This window comes from Hyperolius riggenbachi, chromosome 6, assembly GCF_040937935.1.
Source record: "Hyperolius riggenbachi isolate aHypRig1 chromosome 6, aHypRig1.pri, whole genome shotgun sequence".
NCBI lineage: Eukaryota > Metazoa > Chordata > Amphibia > Anura > Hyperoliidae > Hyperolius > Hyperolius riggenbachi.
Genome location: NC_090651.1, coordinates 330,310,484 through 330,334,790, shown reverse-complemented (window position 1 = coordinate 330,334,790; position 24,307 = coordinate 330,310,484). Strand labels below are relative to the sequence as shown.

The following is a 24,307-nucleotide window of genomic DNA, read 5'->3' as shown; positions in this document are numbered from 1 at the left end:
CAACCTAAACAGGAAGCAGCGTGTGTATCAGCTTGTGTGCAGAGGAGGAGACTAGCGGCCATGCCGTGAACCATCCCTTTAACAGAAGGAATTACATGCAGCACCTACTTGACAGTAAACAGACGATTATTGGCTACCATTTATTTACATGTTATGACATGAACACATTGTAAAGTTGCACACTATAGGGCAACGGAAACAAACATGAAAAACAATTGACAGTGAAGACTAAACGACTGTTACTGCCATTCAACAGCCCCATCCCCATTAAAGTAAGTCAGATATTCTTCCCGGTTTTGGCGGGCATTTCTGGCAGCATTCTGCCCTGCCGCGGCCTGCAGTGAGGGAAGTGTACTTGAGGTCAAACGCCAATCACCAGGTATTAAACGTCCTGTGGCTGTATCCACTGTATCCACACTGTTAGCAGGTATATACACACCACCTTGTTCCTTCCGTAGGAAATTGTGTAATACACAACATGCATAGACAATTATGTTCACCTTGTCCATCCTCATATTTATTGCACTGTGGAAAACACGAAACCGATTAGCAAGGATCCCAAAGGCATTCTCTACCACTCGCCTTGCATGCGATAGTCGAAAATTAAAGATTTTACGGCCAGCATCCAACCCCTTCTGGGGGAATGGCTTCAGTATATGTTCATGCAAAGCAAATGCTTCATCTGCTACAAACACATAATTCATCCCCAAATCGGTCTGTGAGTTTTCTGGCAGGCCTAACTTGTTTGACATTAGTTTACGATGGAACAGGCTGGATGCTATCACACCTCCGTCTGAAATGCGCCCATTCTTGCCGATGTCCACCGTTAGAAACTCATACTTAGCGTTAACAAGTGCCATTAGAACAATGCTATGAAAACCCTTATAATTGTAGTAGTACGATCCATTGCCAGAAGGGGGTATGATGCGCACATGCTTTCCATCTAAGGCGCCACCGCAGTTTGGGAAATGCCATATATCTCGAAATTCTTGGGCAACTTTCACCCACTCATCTGGGCAAGTAGGCATCTGCAAGGAAATATAAATGAAAATAGTTATGTAGCACATGCTGTGGTACCAAACTAAAGTTCCTAACAATTGGAACACACACACACACACACACACACACACACACACACACAATGTGTTGCTGCATTATTTTGTTATTTATATCACAAATATTACATAGCAAAATAATGCAGCAACATCACGTGTGTGCGTGCGTGCGATGCATTATTAATAGGAGTGCAACTCCTACCCAGTCTCGTTGAGACTACACGGTTCACAAACCTGTGTCTGTCACAAGCAGTGCATGCAAGCAACAAGCAAAACACAATAAAACAAGACAATATGGGACTGGTCCTGCCCACAAAAGAAAGACGAAACTACGCAACTACACAGGGAAAGAAGGTACATTAATATTTGTTGCAAGCTATCAACAAACATACTGCCCTTTTGTTAAAAGATCAAGCCCTGCCACTATTTTCGTCTTTATAAGGGAGTTACTTAACATGGAAACTAGTTATGAGTGTAAAAGAAGATTGTATATTAATGGCAATAAGAACCTACCTTCATGTACTCTTCCCGGAGACAGGCCGCAATGGCATAACAGGTTTCAGGTATCAAACCAAGCGCTTGTGGTGAGATGCCAGTGGAAAACTTTAAGTCTTGCAGCGCCCTGCCAGTGGCCAGATAGCATAAAGTAGCCACTAGTCTTTGTTCTGGTGTAATGGCCCTGCGCATGTATGAGTCTTGCTTCTTTATGTGTGGCCCAACAATTGTCAACAGCTTTTGAAACGTATCCTCAGACATCCGAAGGTAATTCCGGTAATCTTCAGGAGAGGACAGTTTCAACTTCCGCAGCAAGTTACCATGTGAAATGTTATCGCGATCCAGAAGCCAATCCTTTGACCAAAATCTGCGCTTTGATGGCACCTTACGCTTTGTGGCTTTCTGCTGTGCTTCGTGGTGCAAAATAACAAATAAAGCTGCTGCTATACGTCTCTTTCTATTCTTCCTTCTTCTCAACCTCATTCGTTTGGAAACCATCTTGAACACTCCACACTGTGGAAACACAAAGGCAGGAAGAAGAAAGACTCTTCCGCAACGGACGCTACGTCACTTAAGCGACAAAAGGCTTCAACGACACTTCGTGCGCACGCAACGGTTCGATATAGTTGCCCACAAAATGTCTCCTGTGTGTATAGCTAATCGCTCTATCAATTACTGGCACTAGACAGTGGCTGAGCGACAACTTCCGCAAAGTCGCTAGTACTAGGCTGACCAGGCGTCCTCTTTTGCCCGGACAGGTCCACTTTTTACGACCTGTCCGGGTCGTCCTCCCGGGATTTTGAAATGACCGGGGGAAGGGTGAAGAGAGCTGAACACAGAGCAGAGGGAGCCCAGCTGCAGAAGAGCTGCTTTGTTCAATGTGTGAGTCAGGAGCAGACTGGGAAGGGGGGCAATCTCCCTCCAGGCAGCCTTTCATTCAGTGATTTAGGGCAGGTCTTGTGTATTCAGGTTTGTTGTTGTAAGGTAATGTGAAACACTAAGCTAGCTGATAAAAGTGCAATTAGAGGGCAGGCAAGCTTGTAAATATACACAGCATGATGCAGAGCTTGCCTGGAGGATCCATGGGCAAATATCTGTCTGGTCTCTCCCCATTGTTCTAAGGACTGCATGTGTGGATGAGGTGTTAAAAAAGTTGAAACGTTTGTGACAGTCCCTAGACTCCAGGAGGGTTGCTTTCTGACTTGTGTGAGAGACTGGCAGCGCCTCCTGTTTCCTGCACTTCATCAAAAACACCTTTGTTAGCTTAAATTAACCCCAAAGTGTTCAGTTAAATCACTGAGATATCCAGCTTTCAGTATGGGCAAATTAATGGCAAAACGTTCAGTACAACATGTATAACTTGTATTCTCAACAGTTACAGTTTTAGGTTGAACAGAAGACCTACAGCCATCCAGTTCAGCCAGAATACTAAATCATTGTGCTTAACTAGCATGGTTTTTACAGTCTTCTCTGGAGTTCTCAACATGATTGTCATTTGTCACCTGCCTGTGTGATTTTATTGCATTTTGTAGGGAAATCTTCTGCTAATCTGATTGCATTTTGTGGTCGGCCAGCCCTCCACCACCATGTGGTCTGGAAGAAAAAAAAAACGGCCCTCCATGCCCACGAAGTTGCACAGCACACTGCTAAGATCTTGTATATTTGGCCCCACCCATGACCACGCCCACATGCTGTTGTGAGCGTCCTCTTTTTTGGAAATCAAAATATGGTCACCCTAGCTAGTACGAATGTGCTCCGTGTGTATAATTGTCGCTCATTTACAACTGTCGTTGCTGGAGACATTCGCTTGTAGCTTGTCTCTATGCAATTACCCTGATTTGTTCCTCGTGAGTATGGGCCATTAGACTTATTCAACTCCTGGAAATAGTGGCAAAAACAACCTAACACCCTGGAATGACTTCAAAAGCATTAGTGAGGAAGAGATCTCAGACATCCTCCGTTGCTTCCGCCAGACAACCTGCGACCTGGACCCTGGACCAACTAAACATATGCTGAAATGCCCTGACCTGCTTGGTCCAGCATTTCAAAAAATAGTAAATTGCTCTCTGCAAGCAGGGAGGTTTCCTACCTCTCTAAAAGAAGGAATTACCAAGCCCCTTAAAAAAACCTTCCATGGATCCAGATGCTATAAGCAGCTACAGACCTGTCTCCAACCTCCCCTTCTTAGGTAAAGTTATTGAAAAGGCTGTCTATCTGCAACTTGAAACCAGGCTGTCAGTAAACAACATCCTGGACCCTCTACAATCTGGCTTTAAGAAACACCACAGCTGTGAAACAGCCCTCATCCAAGTCTGCAACGATCTGCTCATGGCAAGGGACAGAGGGGAATGCTCCATCCTAATCCTGTTGGATCTCTCAGCGGCTTTTGATACAGTTGACCATGAAATCCTGCTTAACAGACTGCAGGAGTACTGTGGCATCAGTGGATCAGTCCTCCAGTGGTTCAGATCATTCCTGATTGACAGAACACAGTATCCCTAGGTCCTATAATGTCCAAACCTGCACCTCTACAATTCGGAGTGCCACAAGGATCAATCTTATCCCCTCTGCTGTTTGCAATCTACATGTTGCCACTCGGTACACTTATCCTAAGTCATGGCCTGACGTACCACTGCTACGCCGATGACACAGCTAAACCTGTCCTTCAAACCTGGTGGAACAGACCCTACCCCAAAAAAAACTCTTGCTGAGCTACAGGCATGGATGAATGATAACTGGTTGAAACTAAATGCTGACAAAACTGAGGTCCTGTTTGTCCAAAGCCAGCACTTGTCATCAAAACAGCTCTATCCTAAAGCAACACCAATCAGGATTGGGAATTCAGACATATACAGCTCCAACCTTGTGCACAGCCTTGGCGTACTAATCAATGAGGAATTGAGTTTCAGAAACCAAATTTCATCTGTAGTTAAATCTTCCTTCTTTCATCTGAAGAACATTGCAAAGATTAAACATCTGATTCTCCCAGAGGATCTTCCAACCCTAGTCCACGCCTTCATCACATCACGGCTGGACTACTGCAATGCCCTTTATGCTGGCCTCCCCAAAAAGGACCTGCGTCGCCTGCAATTAGTGCAGAATGCTACTGCCAAATTGCTAACAAACCAGCCTCGCCACTATCACATTACACCGATCCTTCGCTCACTGCACTGGCTACCGGTAGAATTGAGAATACTCTTCAAGATTGGACTGCTGACATTCAAATCCCTGCACAATCTGGGCCCTGGATACATGAAGGACCTGCTGAAACTGCACCACACCTCTCACAACCTCAGATCAGCAAGTTCTATAAACCTGGTCACCCCCAGAGTGCACCTCAAAATCTGGAGATAGAGCCTTCTGTCATGCTGCCCTTACTCTTTGGAACGCCCTGCCACACCCAGTAAAGACAGCACCATCTCTGGAGCTATTCAAATCCAGACTGAAAAGCCACCTGTTTAGCCTGGCATTTCCGGACTTGTAAAATTCTTCCTCTGTACCACGATGGTCGGAGCCATGCTTATGAGCTTTGAGTCCTATGGGAGAAAAGCGCTTTACAAATGTTATTTGTCGTTGTTGTAGCTAAAAGTGTTCCCTGTCCAGTAACAGACCCAGCAGGTTTTGTAAAAGCTGTTGAAACCATTCAAACAAATTATGATGCAAATCTGTTGGATCTTGAGCAAATGCTGAAAGTAGCTCACTCTTCAGTAGTGGATCCAATAATAGCTGGTCATAATTTGGTGGATCCTACAAATACAAGAGACAAAGGTTTAAAATTTGTAATTTATCTCCGTAATACCTGGTTAAAGGAACGCCTTAGCAAGTCCTGGCAGCATGCCACGGGCCTAACCCAGTTAAGTGATGAGAATGCCATAACTTTTTGGTACAGGATTAAAAAGGCTTTCCAAGATGCTAATTATGATGAAAATAATGAGGGATCAAGCTCAGTTAAGGACTACATTCCTAAGTGGGCTAAAAAGAGTACAGGGAAGCTTTGCTTACAAGTAGACCTGAAGCAAAGGAACTGACAGAAGATCATCTGCTGCCAGTTGTAAGGGGAATAGATGATAAATTTAAGAGGAGAGAAAAGGCACCTGTCACGAAAGTTATGTTAATACAGGAATACCCCCAAGGACGAGGAAAATGGGCCTTCAGAGGTTATGGCAGGGGTAGAGGTGGCCGTGGTAGAGGTTTTTCTTATACTCCCTTGAGTGAAAGATTGCTACAGGTGTGGTAAGAAGGGTCACATGGCTTGGAGTTGTACACAGGAAGTTGCAGGAGAATAATGCTGAGGAAGCCCCAGCACATGCAACAAGGGCCATGTACGCACATGAGGACTTGGAATAGGAAATTGGCCAATCTGTATCCACCTACTCTTTACACCATCCTAAGGGGTCAAAGGAAGCCTATGTAACACTGTGGCTTAAAGAAGCACCTTTTTCACGTTTTGAGTGCCTGGTGGATACAGGGGCCAGCAATTCTATTCTAAAGGCATCTGAAGTACCCTCACACCTGCTTACAGCTAAAAATAACATTGTTGGTATAGAAGTAGGTGGTAAACAAGTCAAATTAAAAGAAACCCAAACCCTTACACAATTTTGAGTCCAATACCTCCAAGCTCCACCCACTTTAGTGTTGTGGACTTAGCCAACGCCTTCTTTTCAGTTAAGCTCCACCCAGAAAGTTGGAAACTTTTTAGTTTCACTTTTGATGGGAAGTCTTACTGCTGGACAACTTTGCCTCAAGGTGGTGTAAGTAGCCCTTCTTTGTATAATCAAGCTCTGCATCAGGTACTTCAGGGATGGAGGAGTGAGTATGACAGCACACAGCTACTCCAATATGCAGATCTTTTAATTTGCTGCGCTTCTGAATCCATATGCAGGGAAGAAACAGTCAGTTTGTTGTGCTATTTAGCAGAAGCAGGTAACAAGGTTTCAAAAGAAAAGTTGCAATACTGTTTACAACGTGTAACCTTTCTTGGTCACTGCATTTCACAGGGGGAAAAACATCTGACAGGGTGTCCATTGTTAAAGGTTATCCACTGTCAACATCAGTCAGGCACCATTGTATGAGAGCATCTCAAAGGAGCCCTTTGTAATCACTGAGGCAGGAAAAGCATCTTTTGAGGTATTAAAACAGGCCATAGTCACAGCACCTGTATTGGGACTGCCTGACTATCAAAAGGAATTATTCCTTTTCTGCCATGAGAACAAAGGACATGCAACAGGGGTACTTAATTGCATGGCCCTAAGCAGAGGCCTGTAGCCTACTTCTCAGCCAAACTTGATTCAGTGATTCAAGGGTCTCCTGGGTGTGTTGGCTGATGGTGTAATGGTTAAGGGCTCTGCCTCTGACACAGGAGACCAGGGTTCGAATCTCGGCTCTGCCTGTTCAGTAAGCCAGCACTAATTCAGTAGGAGACCTTTGGCAAGTCTCCCTTACACTGCTACTGCCAATAGAGCGCGCCCTAGTGGCTGCTGCTCTGCTCTGGCGCTTTGAGTCCGCAAGGAGAAAAGCGCAATATAAATGTTATTTGCCTTGTCTTGTCTTGTGTGTCAGGAATGTGGCAGCATGTGCTATTATGCTTACTAAGTCGGCTCATTTAGTACTGGGACATGGTCTCACTTTGTTGACACCGCACAGTGTACTTGAAATCTTAAACAGGGTGCAGACTAGACATTTGTCAGTAGCAAGGTTAACAAAATATGAGGTTGCATTGCTTACACCAGAAAACCTGAAAGTAAAAAGATGTAACACTTTAAATCCAGCTACACTTTTGCCAAATAAAGTAGAACATTCAGAAGAGCATGATTGTTTAGAGTTAATGGAAGCAGAAACACAAGGTTTGGACAATGTCCAAGACACTCCCTTACAAAATCCAGAGGATGGTAAGCCACACACAGGTTATGTTGTTATAACTCTTGAGGAAACAGTGGTTCAAAAATCTTTACCTCCTTTGAAATCAGCACAAGAGGCAGAGCTTTATGCACTCATTGAAGCCTGTACTCTGGCATCAGGTAAGATGGCCAATGTTTACACCGACAGTAGATATGGGTTTGCTATATCACATTACTATGGTCCAATTTGGAGGTCCAGGAACTTTATGACAGCTGCAGGTAAACCAATTAAAAATGCTGATTTGGTAAATGAATTGTTCAAAGCTCTCCAGTTGCCGTCCAGGGTAGCCATATTAAAAGTGCAGGCACACAGAGAGCAGTCAAAAGAAGCAAAAGGAAATCGCAGAGCTGATGCTGCTGCCGCCAACACCGCAGCCCTCGCTCCTCTAGCAGAAGCTACCCTGTTCAGAGTCAGAGATTCCAGCCATTCCAGTGGATGTGGAGATACTCAGAACCCTCCAGATGCAGGAGGCAGCCAGTCACAAAGCTGCATGGGTAAGCAAAGGAGCTAAACAGGAAGATGATGGTATATGGCGGGCAGGAACTGTGTATTGCCTTCCTAGATCACTGTATTCGATGATGGCTACTATGATACATAGGCCTACGCACCTGGGTAAAACAATATGGTTTCTCTGGTAGGTAAACACTGGATAGCTCCTAGGTTCAGGTCTATTTCTGCCCGAGTCTCAGCTAATTGTGAGATCTGCATGCGCCATAATGCTGGACAAATGGTCAAGGTGAGACAAAGACATATACCTAGGCCAGAGTACCCGTTTCAGAGGTTGCAAATTGATTTCATACAACTACCAAAGTTAGGGGTGTATGAATATGCTTTGGTTTGTGTTGATGTCTTTTCAGGTTGGCCTGAGTGCTGGCCGGTGGCCAAAGAAAATGAGAAAACAGTCGCTAAGAAGTTGATGTCAGAGGTAATATGCAGGTATTCATTACCAGAGGTAATTGACAGTGATCAAGGTTCCCATTTTACAGGACAAGTGGTACAGGAAATAATGCAAGCAATGGGAATCAAACAGGCTTTCCATACGCCCTATCATACACAAAGTAGTGGTAAGGTAGAAAGATTAAATGGTACAATTAAGACAAAGCTAGGGAAAATGTGTGAAGAAACTGGTAAACCGTGGACAGTGTGTCTACCTGTGGTTCTGTACAGCATCAGAACTGCTCCAATGAAACAGACTTGGGTTGAGTCCTTACGAAATTTTGTTTGGACAGGTACCACGCACAAAAATATATCTACCTCAGCAGCTACAGTCCTTTCATTCAAACTTAGCTGACTGTCATTTCCCTTTAGAATCACTTAACTGAAACTCATAAAAGCATATATATGATTCCATTCCAGACCCCAATTGTGTACAAGATACTCACAGGCTTAAGCCAGGAGATTATGTTGTGGTGAAAGAGTGTAACAGAAAATCCCTGGAAGCCAGATATCATGGTCCATATCAAGTTCTTCTTGTGACAACTACAGCAGTAAAACTTGAAGGATTCACTACCTGGACACACGTCAGTCATTGTAAGAAAGTGACCAAAGACAAAGATTGTTAATCTGACAGGCTTATATATTGTGGTGTTTGTGTATTTTGTCAATGTGTTTCAGGCTCAAGATTCCTACGAGGAAGAACCAAATCTTTATATGACTGCAGAAAAGAGTGGCACAAGCTGACAACAAAACTAAGTGTTGGGTATGCGGTATGAGACCAAAGGATTCAAAGGGTATACCATTAATAGCCATTCCCATAACTCGAGATGTATTAGTTAACGAAATTATAGGTAGAAATCATTCTGCAGAGAGGGCTAGAGCTGTTTGGAGAACTCCCGTACTAAAACCCATGCCCAATTCAAAACCCACTGTATGCATAGACATTAGTAGGTCTCTTGAGCAGCCACTAGTGTCCTTAGGCAGATTGACCAGCTCATATTGTGATAACGCCACATATAATTTTTCAATGACCTGGAAAAATATAAATGTAAGTGATATAGGTACTGATGCATGGTCTCTGGGTATAGCTTTACTTATGCTCCTAGGAGGTCACACTGGGTATATGAATTATCCTTCAGATCAAGGTGTTAACAAAACTATGATTTTACTGTTCAAGATGCTATCCCGAATCCCAGAATGCCCAAACTTGCTAGGAATAGAGCTTGCTATGATAGGAGCAGGGGCACATGCAAATGTTTCAGAGGAAATGTTTTCACGAGGTATTATCACATTACAACCACCTTATTTTGTCTGTGGAAGATGGGCTTATGCATGGTTACCTAGAGGTAGTTTTGGCCAATGTACTGTTGCTACGTTAGCACCAGCACTAGAAGTGGTAGATGACAAGGCACTAACTGCAAAGAAATACTTGTTGCCTCATCATAAGTTATACAAAAGGGATTTGTTTCAAATGGATGATTATGCTTGGGCTTTCTTTCCAACCTGGACAGGTTGGGGAACTGAAATGATGTTAAGGTTAAACAATTACTCTGGGTTAATTGATCAGATGTTCAATGAAACAATTGCAGCAATTACAGCAAACACTGTGGAAATGGCTCAGACCCGCAAACTGGCCTTACAAGAGAAACTAGCTTTAGATTACCTACTAGCCGCTTCAGGAGGAATGTGCATTGTTATAGGGGAAGACTGCTGTTCTTGGATAGACGATAACGGTGATATGGTACACAATCTACAGAAGGTAAAGGAACTGCAACACCAAGCTAGGGAGATAGGTAATGATGGGTGGAATCCGTTTAAAGGGACCAGCATAGGTAGCATATTTGGTTTAATTGGAAGTTTCTTTAGACAAATTGGTGCATATTTGGTTATGTTCTTGCTCACGGTGTTGATGATTTACCTATTCTATAGACTCATTATGTGTTTCATTAGCAGGTGCACTCGCACATCTGAAGCTCATCTATATCTAGTTCAAAGAAGAAACTCCTATGATGAAATAACCACCCAGGAGTACGAGAATCGCGCGACAGTAGCTGTCTGATATCAGGGCTTTTTACCTGGATGCTAATTCGCTATCCTCGAATATTGTTATATATATTCCTGGGTAATAGGAGGGTAGTCAGCGACATGTTGCTAGGTTCTGATATGAGACTAGGCAGGTTAGAGAGAGATTTATGTTAGTAAGACTTATTCTCATTGTGTAACATTTGATTTTTATTAATTGATCATTAATTTGTGTAATATATGTGGCAATGTTATTGCCAAAAGGGAGGAAATGTGAAGGTATCCTTAATATACTTTGATATGCTTTTGTATAAATCTATTATATAGCTTCTATAGGAATCACTCAATGATGAGATAGATGTATTCTCTCACGTAGCAGCACAGTAGGAATGTTGAAATGTTTGTGTCCCCACCTTTAGCCTGAGTCCAGGTATCTTAATGGACAATTAAACAGATAAGAGACAATAGTCCCCTTTGGCTAAATGGTGGCAGTTTGATATAGATAACGATTATGGGTGTTTCTAGAATGTGCTGGTAGCTTCAAAGGATAAGTGGGGGAACAACATGTCAGAGTAATGGATTAACTTGTTATGAAATTTTTTTTTACTTTTCCAAAGTTGTATAAAAGAGGCAATAAATTAACAGTCAAGACACACACACTCACATCTGACTGTTGGAGTAAGAAGGGTCTCTGTGTGACTTTCTTTCAAGCCTGCGGCCTACTGGGAGATCCGGAATCCACTAGTCAACTTGAGGCGATTGGCCTAACCTAAAAGAATAGATATAGGCCCCCTCGAGACCTGACAAAAGAAAGATATTGTTCAAAGTCTATGGCCTCACCCATGAGAATGGTGTATGAAGAATTAAAGCCAACTATGAACTATATAAACTATATATAAAGATCTCCCACTATTAGACCATATTAGGATGCAATGTTGGAGATAGGCCGGACATATGGTTAGAATGGATGGATGGATGGATGGATGGATGGATGAACTACGATCCAAAAAGGAATCTTTACAAGGAGCTTGGATATATAAAGACCAACTGGAAGACCTAGAAAACAAATGGGCAGATGAAGCTGACAAAGTTGCCAAAGAACTGCTTAAGATACGCAACTGGAAAACAGGCAGCAATAGACAGATCGACAGGGCAGAAAATTGGAGGCAAGGCTCAAACTGGGCTGTAGCACCATTGGAGGTGGTTTTATTAGTCATTTTTGCATCAGGGAAAAAAAAACCACCCCTGGTGAGAATGCCCCCCTTCAAGTAGTTTGGAGGGATGTAAAGATCATGAAGCAACAAACTTTACATTGTACAGGTTTTTTTTTAGCAAATTTATGAAAATATAAATTGGAACTAGTAACAGAATGTTTAAATCGGAGGTTTGATTTAATGATTACTCCTGTATTGTCCGGTTTGGTGGAACTGCCTTTCCATTCACAGTGGCCACGTTTGACCCCATGTTGTGTGGAGACCAGACCACACAGTCACTCCGCAATGTGCAACTGAGGCCATGTGTAATACTACATTACACATGGATACCAACACAACAGGACATATGATGGACCCCATTATGGAACCTGAAACTGGGGTAAGCAATATTTTTGTGATGTCAATAGGCTCTTGTTGGGTGTGGTTTCTTTCAAAAGTTGTTGATCTAATTATGTATGCAAATTATACAATTTACATACATCTAAAAAACAAACTGCATAAAAACGTAATAGTGTAGAAATGTCCCTGCTTTCTCCTTTTTACACACTTTGCACACTATAGCGACACCTAGTTTTGGCACTCAGCATCAAAACTACCTTTTATACAGATGCCCTCTGCTGTTGCTTACAAATCTTAGAAAATTCAATATGCTGGATCTCCTGTTTTGAGCATCATTTTTCACAGTCAGAAACCAAAACCATGTTTACTTACAGCCCAGTGTCTGCTCTTGGATTGTAATTTAATATGGTTCTCTGAGTGCATCTCCAGTGATTGGAATAAGGAAGATAAGTATCCTTGATGCCTGCATGCAGAGTGGGATACAATACAAACATCTGGCCTTTCCCAAAGTTTACCATATGGATAGAGCCTTACAAGGTCAGCTGTCAGTGAGTGTCCACCATCTAGCACAGCAATGACACAGATGCACCACAGGAAACTTGAGGGTATTTTTGAGTCAAAGACCCATCATGCAGATCAAGTGGTCTGACCCCACTGGCTGCATGTTTGCCGATGTGGGGCTTTGAGGCTAAAAAAAGGTAATGAACATACATTTTTTTTAAAAAGTAAGTAAAGGAACTAGTAATAGAATGTTTTTGAAATGGGAGATTTGATTTACTGATTGCTCATGTACTGTCAAGGTTTGGTGGAACTGCCTTTCCATTCATGGTGGCAACGTTTGACCCCCATGTTGTGTGGAGACCACAGAGTCACTCCGCAATATGTAAGCGAGGCCAGGAGGAACAAATGCCACATTACACAGATGCTAACAGAACACAACATGTGGTGGGCCCCATAATGGAGCCTGAAACTGGGGTAAGAAATAGTTCATTTTGTGATTTCTACAGTATATGTTCTTGTTGGATGTGGTTTTCTTCAAAGGCAAAATGCTGATCAAAGTGTGTATGCAAATATTTACTACCATTTACATATGACACATCAAGCGGCTCAAAGCAGCTAACCACATCTAAAAAAAAGCGTATAAAATAGCATTGTAGAAATGTCCCCACTTTCCCCTTTTTACGCAACACACATAGCATTGCTGCTACAGTGGCACCTAGTTTTGGCACTCATTGCTGAGTTCCAAAACAACCTTTGCACAGATGCCCTCTAATGTTCCTTACAAATCTTAGAAATAAATTCAATATGCTGGATCTCATGTTTTGGGCATCCACTTTCACAGTCAGAAACCAAAACCATGTTTACTTACAGCCCAGTATCTGGTCCTGGATTGTAATACATTTAATATGTTCTCTTTCAGATGCATCTCCAGTGATTGGAATGAAGGAGTGTATACTTGATGCCTGTACGCAGAGTGGGATATAATACAAACATCTGACCTTTCCCGAAGGGTTTACCATATGGATAAACTCCTATGGAGGTCAGTTATGGAGTATCCACCATCTACTAGCACAGCTCGTAATACGAGAGGTAGGTGGGACACAAATTTAAATGGCCACATTCTAGTGTGTTCAACTTTAGAAAGTTAAAATGAGATGCAAATGTAATGTAAATATGCAGCTTGGAATTGTGTAAAATCAGCCTTTACAAAAAGTGAATGTGATTGACCCTTTTCCAAGCTGTAATTTTCATGAGTGTGGGAATTGGCATTTCATGTGCCAATTTCTAGTGAACATCAAATCACCTATTAGGACAACTGGTGACAGCTAGGTTTTCCTTCATATGCCACAATCTGCCTCACTTCAATATTAAATGACAGACTTACCACAGGAAACTTGAAGGTAATTTTATATCCACTGGCTGCATGTTTCTTGCTGAAGTGAGGCTCTACTGAAGCTAAGAAGCCATGACATCACAAAGGACATTTTAAAGGGAAGGTCCAAGCAAAATAAAAAAACGAGTTTCACTTACCTGGGACTTCTACCAGCCCCATGCAGCCATCCTGTGCCCTCGTAGTCACTCACTGCTGCTCCAGTCCCCCGCTGGCAGCTTTCCGACCTTGGAGGTCGGCAGGCCGCATTGCATACGTCTTTACGCATTCCCACTAGTGCTAGAACACCAGTAATGCGTAAAAGTGTATGTGTTGATGTTCCTGCACTAGTGGGAATGCGTAAAAACGTACGCAATGCGGCCCGCCGACCTCCGAGGTCGGAAAGCTGCCAGCGGGGGACTGGAGCAGCAGTGAGTGACTACGAGGGCACAGGATGGCTGCATGGGGCTGGTAGAAGCCCCAGGTAAGTGAAACTCGTTTTTTTATTTTGCTTGGACCTTCCCTTTAAGGAAGCAAAGATGTCAGCCAGCCTATGTAACTCACGTGCTAGACCTTATTATAGCTCTGGTGAGAATGCCCCCCCCCCAAAAAAAAAAGTTTGAAGGGATGTAAAGATTATGCAACTGTTACATTCTAAAGTTTAACAAGTTTTTGAAAAAATATAAATAGGATAGAGATAGAGATTTCATTTAATGATTGCTTATGTATTGTCAGGTTTGGTGGGACCAACTTTCCATTCACGGTGGCCACGTTTGATCCCCATGTTGTGTGGAGACCACACAGTCACTCCACAATATGTAACTGAGGCCAGAGGACAAAATGCAGCACATTACACATGGATGCGACATTACACGTGGATGCTTACACAACAGGACATGTGGTGGACCACATTATGGAACTCGAAACTGGGGTAAGTAATAACTATAGTTAATTTTTGTGATGTCTATACTCTGATTGGATGTGGTTTCCTTCAAAGGCCAAATGTTGATCTAAGGGTGTTTGCGAATAAATACATTATAAACACAAAAGTTTGGACACCTTCTCATTCAAAGAGTTTTCTTTATTTTCATAGCTATGAACATTGTAGATTCACACTGAAGGCATCCAAACTATGAATTAACGCATGTTGAAGTATAGTACATAACCAAAAAGTGAGATACAACTAAAAATATGTCATATTCTAGGTTCTTCAAAGTAGCCACCTTTTGCTTTGATTACTGCTTTGCACACTCTTGGCATTCTCTTTATGAGCTTCAAGAGGTAGTCACCTGAAATGGTCTTCCAACCGCCTTGAGAGTTCCCAGAGATGCTTGACACTTGTTGGCCCTTTTGTCTTCACTCTGCAGTCCAGCTCACCCCAAACCATCTCGATTGGGTTCAGGTCTGGTGACTGGAGGCTAGGTCATCTGGCGCAGCACCCCATCACTCTCCTTCCTGGTCAAATAGCCCTTACACAGCCTGGAGGTGCGTTTGGGGTCATTGTCCTGTTGAAAAATAAAATGGTCCAACTAAATGCAAATTTGATGGAATAGTATGCCGCTGCAAGATGCTGTGGTAGCCATGCTGGTTCAGTATGCCTTCAATTTTGAATAAATCCCCAACAGTGTCACCAGCAAAGCCCCCCCACACCATTACACCTCCATGCTTCACGGTGGGAACCAGGCATGTAGATACCATCCGTTCACCTATTCTGCATCGCACAAAGACATGGTGGTTGGAACCAAAGATCTCAAATTTGGACTCAGACCAAAGCACAGCTTTCCACTGGTCTAATGTCCATTCCTTTAGCCAAAACAAGTCTTCTGCTTGTTGCTTGTCCTTAGCAGTGGTTTCCTAGCAGATATTCTACCATGAAGGCCTGATTCACAGTCTAACAGTTGCTCTAGAATAGTGTCTGCTGCTAGAACTCTGGCATTGACCTGGTCTCTAATCTGAGCTCCTGTTAACCTGCGATTTCTGAGGCTGGTGACTCGGATGAACTTCTCCTCCGCAGCAGAGGAGACTCTTGGTCTTCCTTTCCTGGGGTGGTCAGCATGTGAGCCAGTTTCTTTGTAGTGTTTGATGGTTTGAGACTGCAAAAAAGGTGGCTACTTTAAGAACCTAGAATATGATATAGTTTCAGTTTCACACTTTTTGATTATATACTATACTTTCACACGTGTTAATTCATAGTTTGGATGCCTTTAGTGTGAATCTACAATGTTCAGTCATGAATGAAAAAAAAAACCTCTTTGAATGAGAAGGCATGTACAAACTTTTGGTCTGTACTGTATATTGATTATACAATTTACATACCGGTACACATTTAACACTTACAGCTAACCACATGTAAAAAAAAAAAAGGGGCAGAAACATAATAGCATTGTAGAGGTGTCCCCACTTTCTCCTTAAAGGAATGGGTCACTTTTTGGAAGCAAATCTTTAGTCTCCCTATTTTAAAGTAGGATTTGGGTAATGGGCCTACAACACCATATATAGTAATGTGACTTGGACAACTTAGAAATTTTTTTTTTTTTTTCTGAAACTTATTCCAAAGATTGCACTCAAAAACCCCTAAACCAGTGGTGTAGCTTAGAAGTTTTGGGCCCCAGTGTGAGGTTTACATTGGGCCCCCTCAAGCTCTCTCTACACAATTGATAAGGATCACCAAAGCCTGCCCAGGATAGCTGCAGTGCAGAGAGGTGGAGGACAGTCTATTAATAGTTGCAACTAATCAAAGCAGAGCTGATCAGCAAAGCACCAAGAAATACAGATGTTCTATGAGGGCCTCTAATTGGCCACTCTGGTCCAGGCCCTGGTGTGGTCGCTACCTCTGTATCCCCTATTGCCACGCCTCTGCTAAGGATTCATTAATATATGATTGATAGTTTTTAAATATAACCTACAACTTTACATACATAAGAGTATGTGGCAGTGTTGTCTATATACACACACATACCAGGGGTGTTGCTAGCCCCAAAGATCAGTGGCACGTGCCCCGTAGCTATTCTGGGGTGCCTCGGATGTTCTACAGTCAGAGTCAGCTATGGTGCCTCAGTGGTGGGGGCATGCTGGGAGTTGTGGCGCCTCAATGGGAGGCCCATGGGAGGGGTCCACTAGAAGGTCAGGGAATGCTATGGTCGAAATGCCAGATAACATGGCAGCAGGCCGGCCCAGCCAGCAGAAAGTCAGAGCAGCCAGCACAGAAATCAGGTAACTGGCTAGTTGTGTTTGAGTGACATTGCCTATTCATTGTGATCTGCTGCATTTTTTTTCTGTATTAATGGAGAGGGGGCTTCATCCAACATTTTGCTGGGCAGACCTACTTAGACTGCTAAGTTCATGTAAATTTGGCTCCACCCATGATCACACCCATGTTCTGGTGCATGGCCACACCCATTTTCCAGCTGAAGTTCCCCATATCTTAGGATCCTAGCCACACCCCTGATGCATACTATACTTCATTGCATCGGCACAGCTATGTAGCATAGTAGACAAAGGTCCCATGTTAATGGTCACAAGATCATCATTTCTTTGCCTTATGGTCTTTGCCATATTGAGAGAGTTTCCCTCAGTGAGTAAGCCCCATACCTTCATGATTGTAAATAGGAATTGATAAAGAAAATTTGTTCTGTTTCTCCAGAATTATGAATGCCAACATCCCAATAGATATGCGTGAGGAACTTTTTGCTGGCATGAAATAAAAACAATGTGGTGAATGTGTCAAAAGTTGGATCTGGCAGTCCAAGAAAATCCATTCATAATTTTATGCAACAAATACAAAGGTCACTGGTTTCCGAACACCCCCATGGAGGAAAGACTATAGGCAAATTATACTAACATCTTACCAGTGGACTCTTCAATAATTAGATTTTAGGCATTTTAAAGTGTGCTAGACACAACTCAGCTAGGTCTCAGCCAAGAATGTGTTCAGGTGCCCTCTGATGTGATATGCTGCCATATTTAACCCCTTAATGACCACCTAACGCCGATAGGTGGTGGCAGGTCGTAAGTGGTTTCCCATGGAACGAGTGGCCTTTCCATGTCAGTTCACGGAGGGTGTCTCCATGAACAGTCTGCGAGCCGCCAATCGCGGCTCGCAGGCTAAATGTAAACACGCAGGGAAGAAATCCCCGCTGTTTACATCGAACGGCGCTGCTGCGCAGCAGCGTCGTAAAGCAGATCGGCAATCCCCGGCCTCTGATAGGCTGAAGCCTATCAGAGGTGGCGCAGGACACATCGCCGTCCTGTGCCGCCCAGGGGACGGAGCAGAGGGAGGGAGAGAGGTAGGCTGGATATCGCTGTGGAGGGGGGCTTTGAGAAGCCCCCCCACTAACCACAAATAGCTGACAGCGATCAGACCCCCTGGCAGGACATCCCCCTAGTGGGGAAAAAGGGGGGGGGGAGAAGTCTGGTTGCCCTGGCTGCCACATGATCTGTGCTGTGGGCTGGAGAGCCCATGCAGCACAGATCTGAAGAAAAGTGCCCGGTCCTTAAGTGGTTAAAGGGTAATTATTTTAAAGATTTTAATACTAAAAATAAAGACTTATTGAAAAAAGTGAGCAAAAAGTAAAGTGGAGATATAAAAGTCATCTATATGATCTGTCTTCAGAATCATGAATGCCAACATCCCAATAGATATGCGTGAGGAATTTTTTGCTGGCGTAAAATATATTGTATATATTATGGAGATTTCGTATCAAAAGTTGAATCCAGGTGCCATGAATTTTTTTGAAGAACATTTTTTCATGATTCTATGCAATAAATACATTGGGTCACTGGTATCCCAACAACCCGATGTGGGAGAAACTATAGGAAAGTTATTATACAAGCAGTTTTTACTAGTGGACTGATTTTAGGCATTAGCCTCATACACATGCTAAACAGAACTCAGGTCTCAGCCAAGGTTCTCATGCTTACCCTGCCCCTCCAGTAGTTATTGTGCACTGCACCATTGTCCCTCCTACATTGAATACTATGAATGTCTTTTTCCCTGCATGGTCACCCTAATAAACACGATCTTTATAGGAAACACTGAGTTTTTACATAGCTTGGATGATCAAGACCATATACAATTTACTCCTATCTGCCCCCATTAATCTTGGGGCTGAACAAGGAATTTACCATTTCTACTAAAGGCATTTTGGGGATTCCTCTTCAGTCACTACAAAAATCTCAATTACAGCCCAGTATCTGCTCTTTGTAATGTAAATATGGTTCTCCTTCAGGACCATCTCCAGTGACTGGAATAAGGAGGTTGAGAGTATCCTTGATGTCTGTATGCAGAGTGGGATGGGATACAATACAAACATCTGGCCTTTGCCAATGTTTGTATTCTATGATAGGCCCCTATGAAGGTCAGCTGTGTATCCATCTTCAACATCAGTGAGCCACGTCTTAGCCTAGAATCTAAATGTGTACATGTGTCCTTTTAGAAATTGAATATGCTGGATCTCTAAGCAACACCATCAAATGAGCACATTGCTCTCACTTTCCCCACCCTCCAAAAGTCACTGTATTGTGCACTGCACCATAGTCCCTCCCACATTGAATGTTACACGGAGCTTAGTTAAGACTGGTAAGTCTGAATGTTTGTGCGTCTTAATGATTTCAAGGCCAGATACAGTTTATAGTTTTTATAAAGCTCCAAACAAGGCATTCTACTTCAGGCTTTGGGGATTCTCTTGCACAGTGCAAAAAATCAAAACAAAAATAAACACACAAAACCCCAGTATCTGCTCTTGGATGGCAATAATTCTAATATGCTTCTCCAGTGATTGGATTAAGGAAGATCAGTATCCTTGATGCCTGTATGCAGAGTGGCATACCGTACAAACATCTGGACTGTCCCAAAGTTTTTACCATATGAATAGAACCCCTATGAAGTCAGCTGTTGGTGAGTAACCATCTTCTAGCACCGCTTCTTCACATACAGGATGGTGGGGCAGAAATATAAATGGAGCAAATTCTAGTGTTAGTCTGCTTGCTGGGGACGGGGAAGGCATTTTACTGATCAGTTGTGAAAACAGAAAATTGAAATCAGAGTCCATGTTATTTTTACTGTAATAACTATAACTACTATCAAAGAGCTCTCTTCATCTTGTTCTTTAGTAACCCGAGAGGTCAAGCAGGGCTGGAACGAGAAGCGCATGACTGGGCGGGACCTAGGACAGACTGACCAGACACGATTGCGAATTAAAGGTGGAGTGCCTGAAGGTATCCCTCCAGGCAGATATAAGGCAGGATCAGGGAAAGTTCTTTGCCCAAAAAGGATACAGCAAACTCACTTGCACCCACCCTCCCTGTGCGTCAATTGTCAGTTATCCGCAAGCGGCCACGCGGGTGTTGGGAACATACCATAACTATGCTACCCCTCGTATCCTAACAGATTCGTCACAGCAGGAGGCAGGTACGTGCCAGCTTCTGCTACATCGAAATAAGAAGCACAATAGTTTGTGGGTCATTAGGTTGATGGCTTTAGGGCGGGTCATCAATTCGCTAATGGCACCATGTCGTCACTGGCGAGGCCCAGTGGCATAAATGTCGTCACTAGGCAAGGTTCAGTGGCATAAAGGTTTATCAAATAGAAAAGCATTGTCACGGGACCTGTCTGAGCGCGGTTTACACGTTTTTTATTGTTTAATACATGTCATTGTTAACGTTGTGTTATATTGTTACACCTAATATCTGTATTAAAAGCTGTGGCCTTTAAACTCCAATTGGGTGTCACAGTTTTATGTAGATGGTAAGGTCCGTCCCGTATGGGCCCTGCCCGGTCAAGTTTATTCTTCTCCACAGCAGATTCCAGTATTCTTCAGGACATGGACTACTCTTTGGTCCCCTCCAGTGCAAACCAGAGAGGGGAGATGAACAGAGTAGTCTGGGGGTTGGTAACCAGGAAGTATAGCTAGAGCTGAAGACTTTACAGTCTTGGAGGCAAATCCTAGAGATGAGAATGGTCAACCAAAAAGATAGTGGTCACTGGCTAGTGGCTGTAGACATGGAATAGAAGCCTGGAGATAAAGGAAGATGCAGCAGAGAAGGAAGATAAAGACGTGGAGGCAACCAGAGGGATGGAGCAGATTTAAGCTGTGATTACTTACAAATAACATTTTTCAAATATCCTGTTCTAACTATTCTTTTGTATACTATTCAAAGCAAATTTTTGGTGATGGGATTTTCATAATTTAGCATAGAATCTAGGTAAATATCCCACATTTTATACCTTGACAGAATAGTACACAGATAATAGCACTCATGCCATAAGTAATCCTTTCCACATCTATCAAGGCCCTGATGAGTCATGTGATGAAACCGGTAGAGTGGAGCCAGGAAGCAGCATGGAGGACTCTAAATAGACTGAGAAGCACGTGAGCTGCATCCCTGGACCAGGGTTAATCACAGTGCATTGTGGTTATCCACAGATGGGGACTTAAATCTGAATTCCAAATACCTTCTGTTTTAATAAGGCAAACCACAGCAGTGCTGTGCACAAGAACCTCCTGAACACTGAATAGGTACTGTCTGCAAACTTTGTATTTTTTCCTTATCAGTTGCTGAGCAGATGCTGTCAGAACAATTGTGCAGATAGAAAGTTTTTTTTTTTCTCCATGCCCGCTACAGCCACTCAGTTTTAGCACAGGGAAAAGAAACTAAGCATTGCTTTTAAGTACTGGGTAAGGGCTCTACCATATGACATAGGAGACCAGGGTTTGAATCCTGGCTAGGGTCAGTACCTATTCAGTAAGGAGTTCAAGGCAAGACTCCCTAACACTGCAGAGTGGCCTCGAGTGCATTTCAGTGGCTGCAGCTCTTGATCGCTTTGAGTCTGACAGGAGAAAAAGCGCTATACAAACGTCTGGATTATTGGATTATTTTAATTGTATTTTTGTATGTTATTATCCCTCAGTCTAAAAACATATCCAGCCTGTAGCACACCCCAGAAAAATTTAGCAAGAGTGAGAACGGGTGCAGCCATCTTCACCAAGACCACGTGGCACAAGAACAGTTTTCCACTCAGCTGTCAACCACTTTAACTCAACGCCTTCCTCCTAGGTTTTTTCTCCATTACTAATGGAACAGATTTTACATTACTGTACATGTGTATACTGCGTGTAATCTAACCCATACCTTAGTCATGTATGCCAACCCCAAATCCAGGCATGACCAAGTGGTGCTTGGCAAATAAAACAAAAAAACCAAAAACAGTAATCTATATCATTGAATTTTACTGTACATGAAGTGTAAAGTAAATGTTCTATTGTTTCTCCTAAAACGAATGCCAATATCCCAATAGACATGCTTGAGGAATTTTTTGCTGGTGTGATATAGATAGGCAATTTGGTATCAAAAGTTGGATCCAGAGCGCCGTCTCAGCCAAGAATCAAACCATGTTCACAGTAGGACATTGCGTTGTCTATACCATTCCCTGTATAACTGGAACACAATGTAATGAAACAGTCGTACTGCATGCTAAGGCCACATGGCCTCAATTCACTAAGCTTCTCTCCTGTCTTTAATTCTTTAATAACTCTTCTGAGCTGTTTCTACAGTTATCACCATAGTGCTAACTGTAGAAACAGCTCAGAAGAGTTATTAAAGACAGGAGATAAGCTTAGTGAATTGAGGCTAATTTCATACAGTAAAGCACAGTCATTGAAAGTATACTTCTCTACCTGCTATTGCACACATTTTGCAGTAACACTGATTGCAGTGGGTTATCATACTATGGGCCACTGAACTGCAATGCACCTGCCGCAATGTGAACGTCGCTGTAGGGTGGAGCATGGTCATGCAGCAAGTAGCGTTACAAAGTGCCTGCTATGCACCACTGAAATTACATCTAACATATGCACAGCTACCCTCTGATGTCACTTAGAAATTGAGCATGCTGGCTGTTTATTACCACCCAGTATCTGCTCTTGATTGTAATACATCTAAAATGTTTCTCTTTCAGGTGCATCTCCACTGATTGGAATGAGGAAGATTAGAGTATCCTTGATGCCTGTATGCAGAGTGGCATATAGTACAAACATCTGGCTTTTCCGAAAGTGTTTACCCTATGTATAGACTCCTATGAAGTCAGTGGTCAGAGAGTAGCCACCATTTTCTGGCTTCTTAGTAATAATCATGCATAGACGAAGGTGCAGCAGAAATGTAAATTGTGTCAACCATTCATGGGCTATAGTTACTAGGTAATTACTGGAGAGTTGATCCATCTTGTATCTGATGGCCATTTGGAGACGGGAAGGAATTTTTCCATTTTAAGGCTAAGGCTTTGTGAGGTTTTTCTCCTTCCCCTAGATCACCTGGGCTATGTGCGGTTTCAGGATTTTTTTTTCCTGTTTGAACTTGGACAGATGTCTTTTCAACCAAACTATGTAATGTGTTTGTCTACAGTTTGGAACTGTGTCAGATTACACAAAAAGTCAATCTGATTCAGCGATTTCCAAACTGCAGAAATTTGCCTGAAAGTTGCAATAATTCACATTATAAATAATTTCTATTGACCATTGTGATCATCCACCATTAGGACAAAACTTGGGTGATAGCAAGCCCTCCATGCACTATTGATGCACTGCTCTTACTCCCTACTGTCCAAGCGCCATCACCTACACCAGGGTAGAGGTCTTGAAATTGGAGTCCCATGCCCAGGTACTGCCCATGGGGCAGCCTGGGCCCATATTGATCAGTGGGCCCTCAGTAAACATCTGCCTAGGAAGGAAGGCCCTTGACTCGAGGGGCATGCGGTCACCCCATCACAGCCATTCTACTGGCAAATGTTCGTACCCTCCCGAACAAGCTGGGATGAGCTGCTTCTACTCAGCAGCAAACCCTTGCTTGGCAGAAGTCTTCTGCATGACAGACCTGGCTGGATGACAACCTCCCAGACCACTCCCTACACCTACCATGTTTCAATCTCTTCCGACCAGACCACAAGCTCTCGGGGAAAAAGGCGGTGGCATCTGCTTCTACATCAACTCTGCTTGGTGCTCCAGCAACCATCCTGTACAAATACTGCTCTCCAGATGTCAAGCTCATAAAGGAATACTATCAATGCCCAAGTGTTCTAAAATGGCAATGTACAAATAATGTCTAAGTAGCTGTGTAAACATTTTCCTACTTTTCATGTTAAATATCAGAGGCAAAAGCTGTAATTTATTGGAGGGTAGGATTTAGCTATATTGGGACAAATCAATTGCAGAAGGGGTGTCTGCTTCAATGCACAGCCAGAGTTGCATATCAGACTGCAGAAAGCAAATATCAAACATATCAAACTGTGAAAGCAAAAACAGTATGAAAAGCTGTGGACAGTTACATTTTCTCTGCTCTCTTCACACACTTCAGTCAGAAACACAGGACACAGGAGCTGCAGCTGTTGGGAGCTCTCTCTCTGTCACACACAGAGTTAACTGATCAAGTGTGAGGGGAATTTCCCCTCTCATGGCTCAGTCAGCCCTCGGTTTTGGCATCAGTAA

At 43.0% G+C, this 24,307-nt stretch overlaps 1 protein-coding gene across 3 annotated transcripts in view; it reads right to left on the bottom strand.

Annotated features, from left to right (window-relative positions):
- Nucleotides 1-24,307, bottom strand: part of CD79A (CD79a molecule) — a 148,440-nt gene that overhangs the window by 93,936 nt on the left and 30,197 nt on the right. The gene's annotated exons all lie outside the window — the stretch shown is intronic.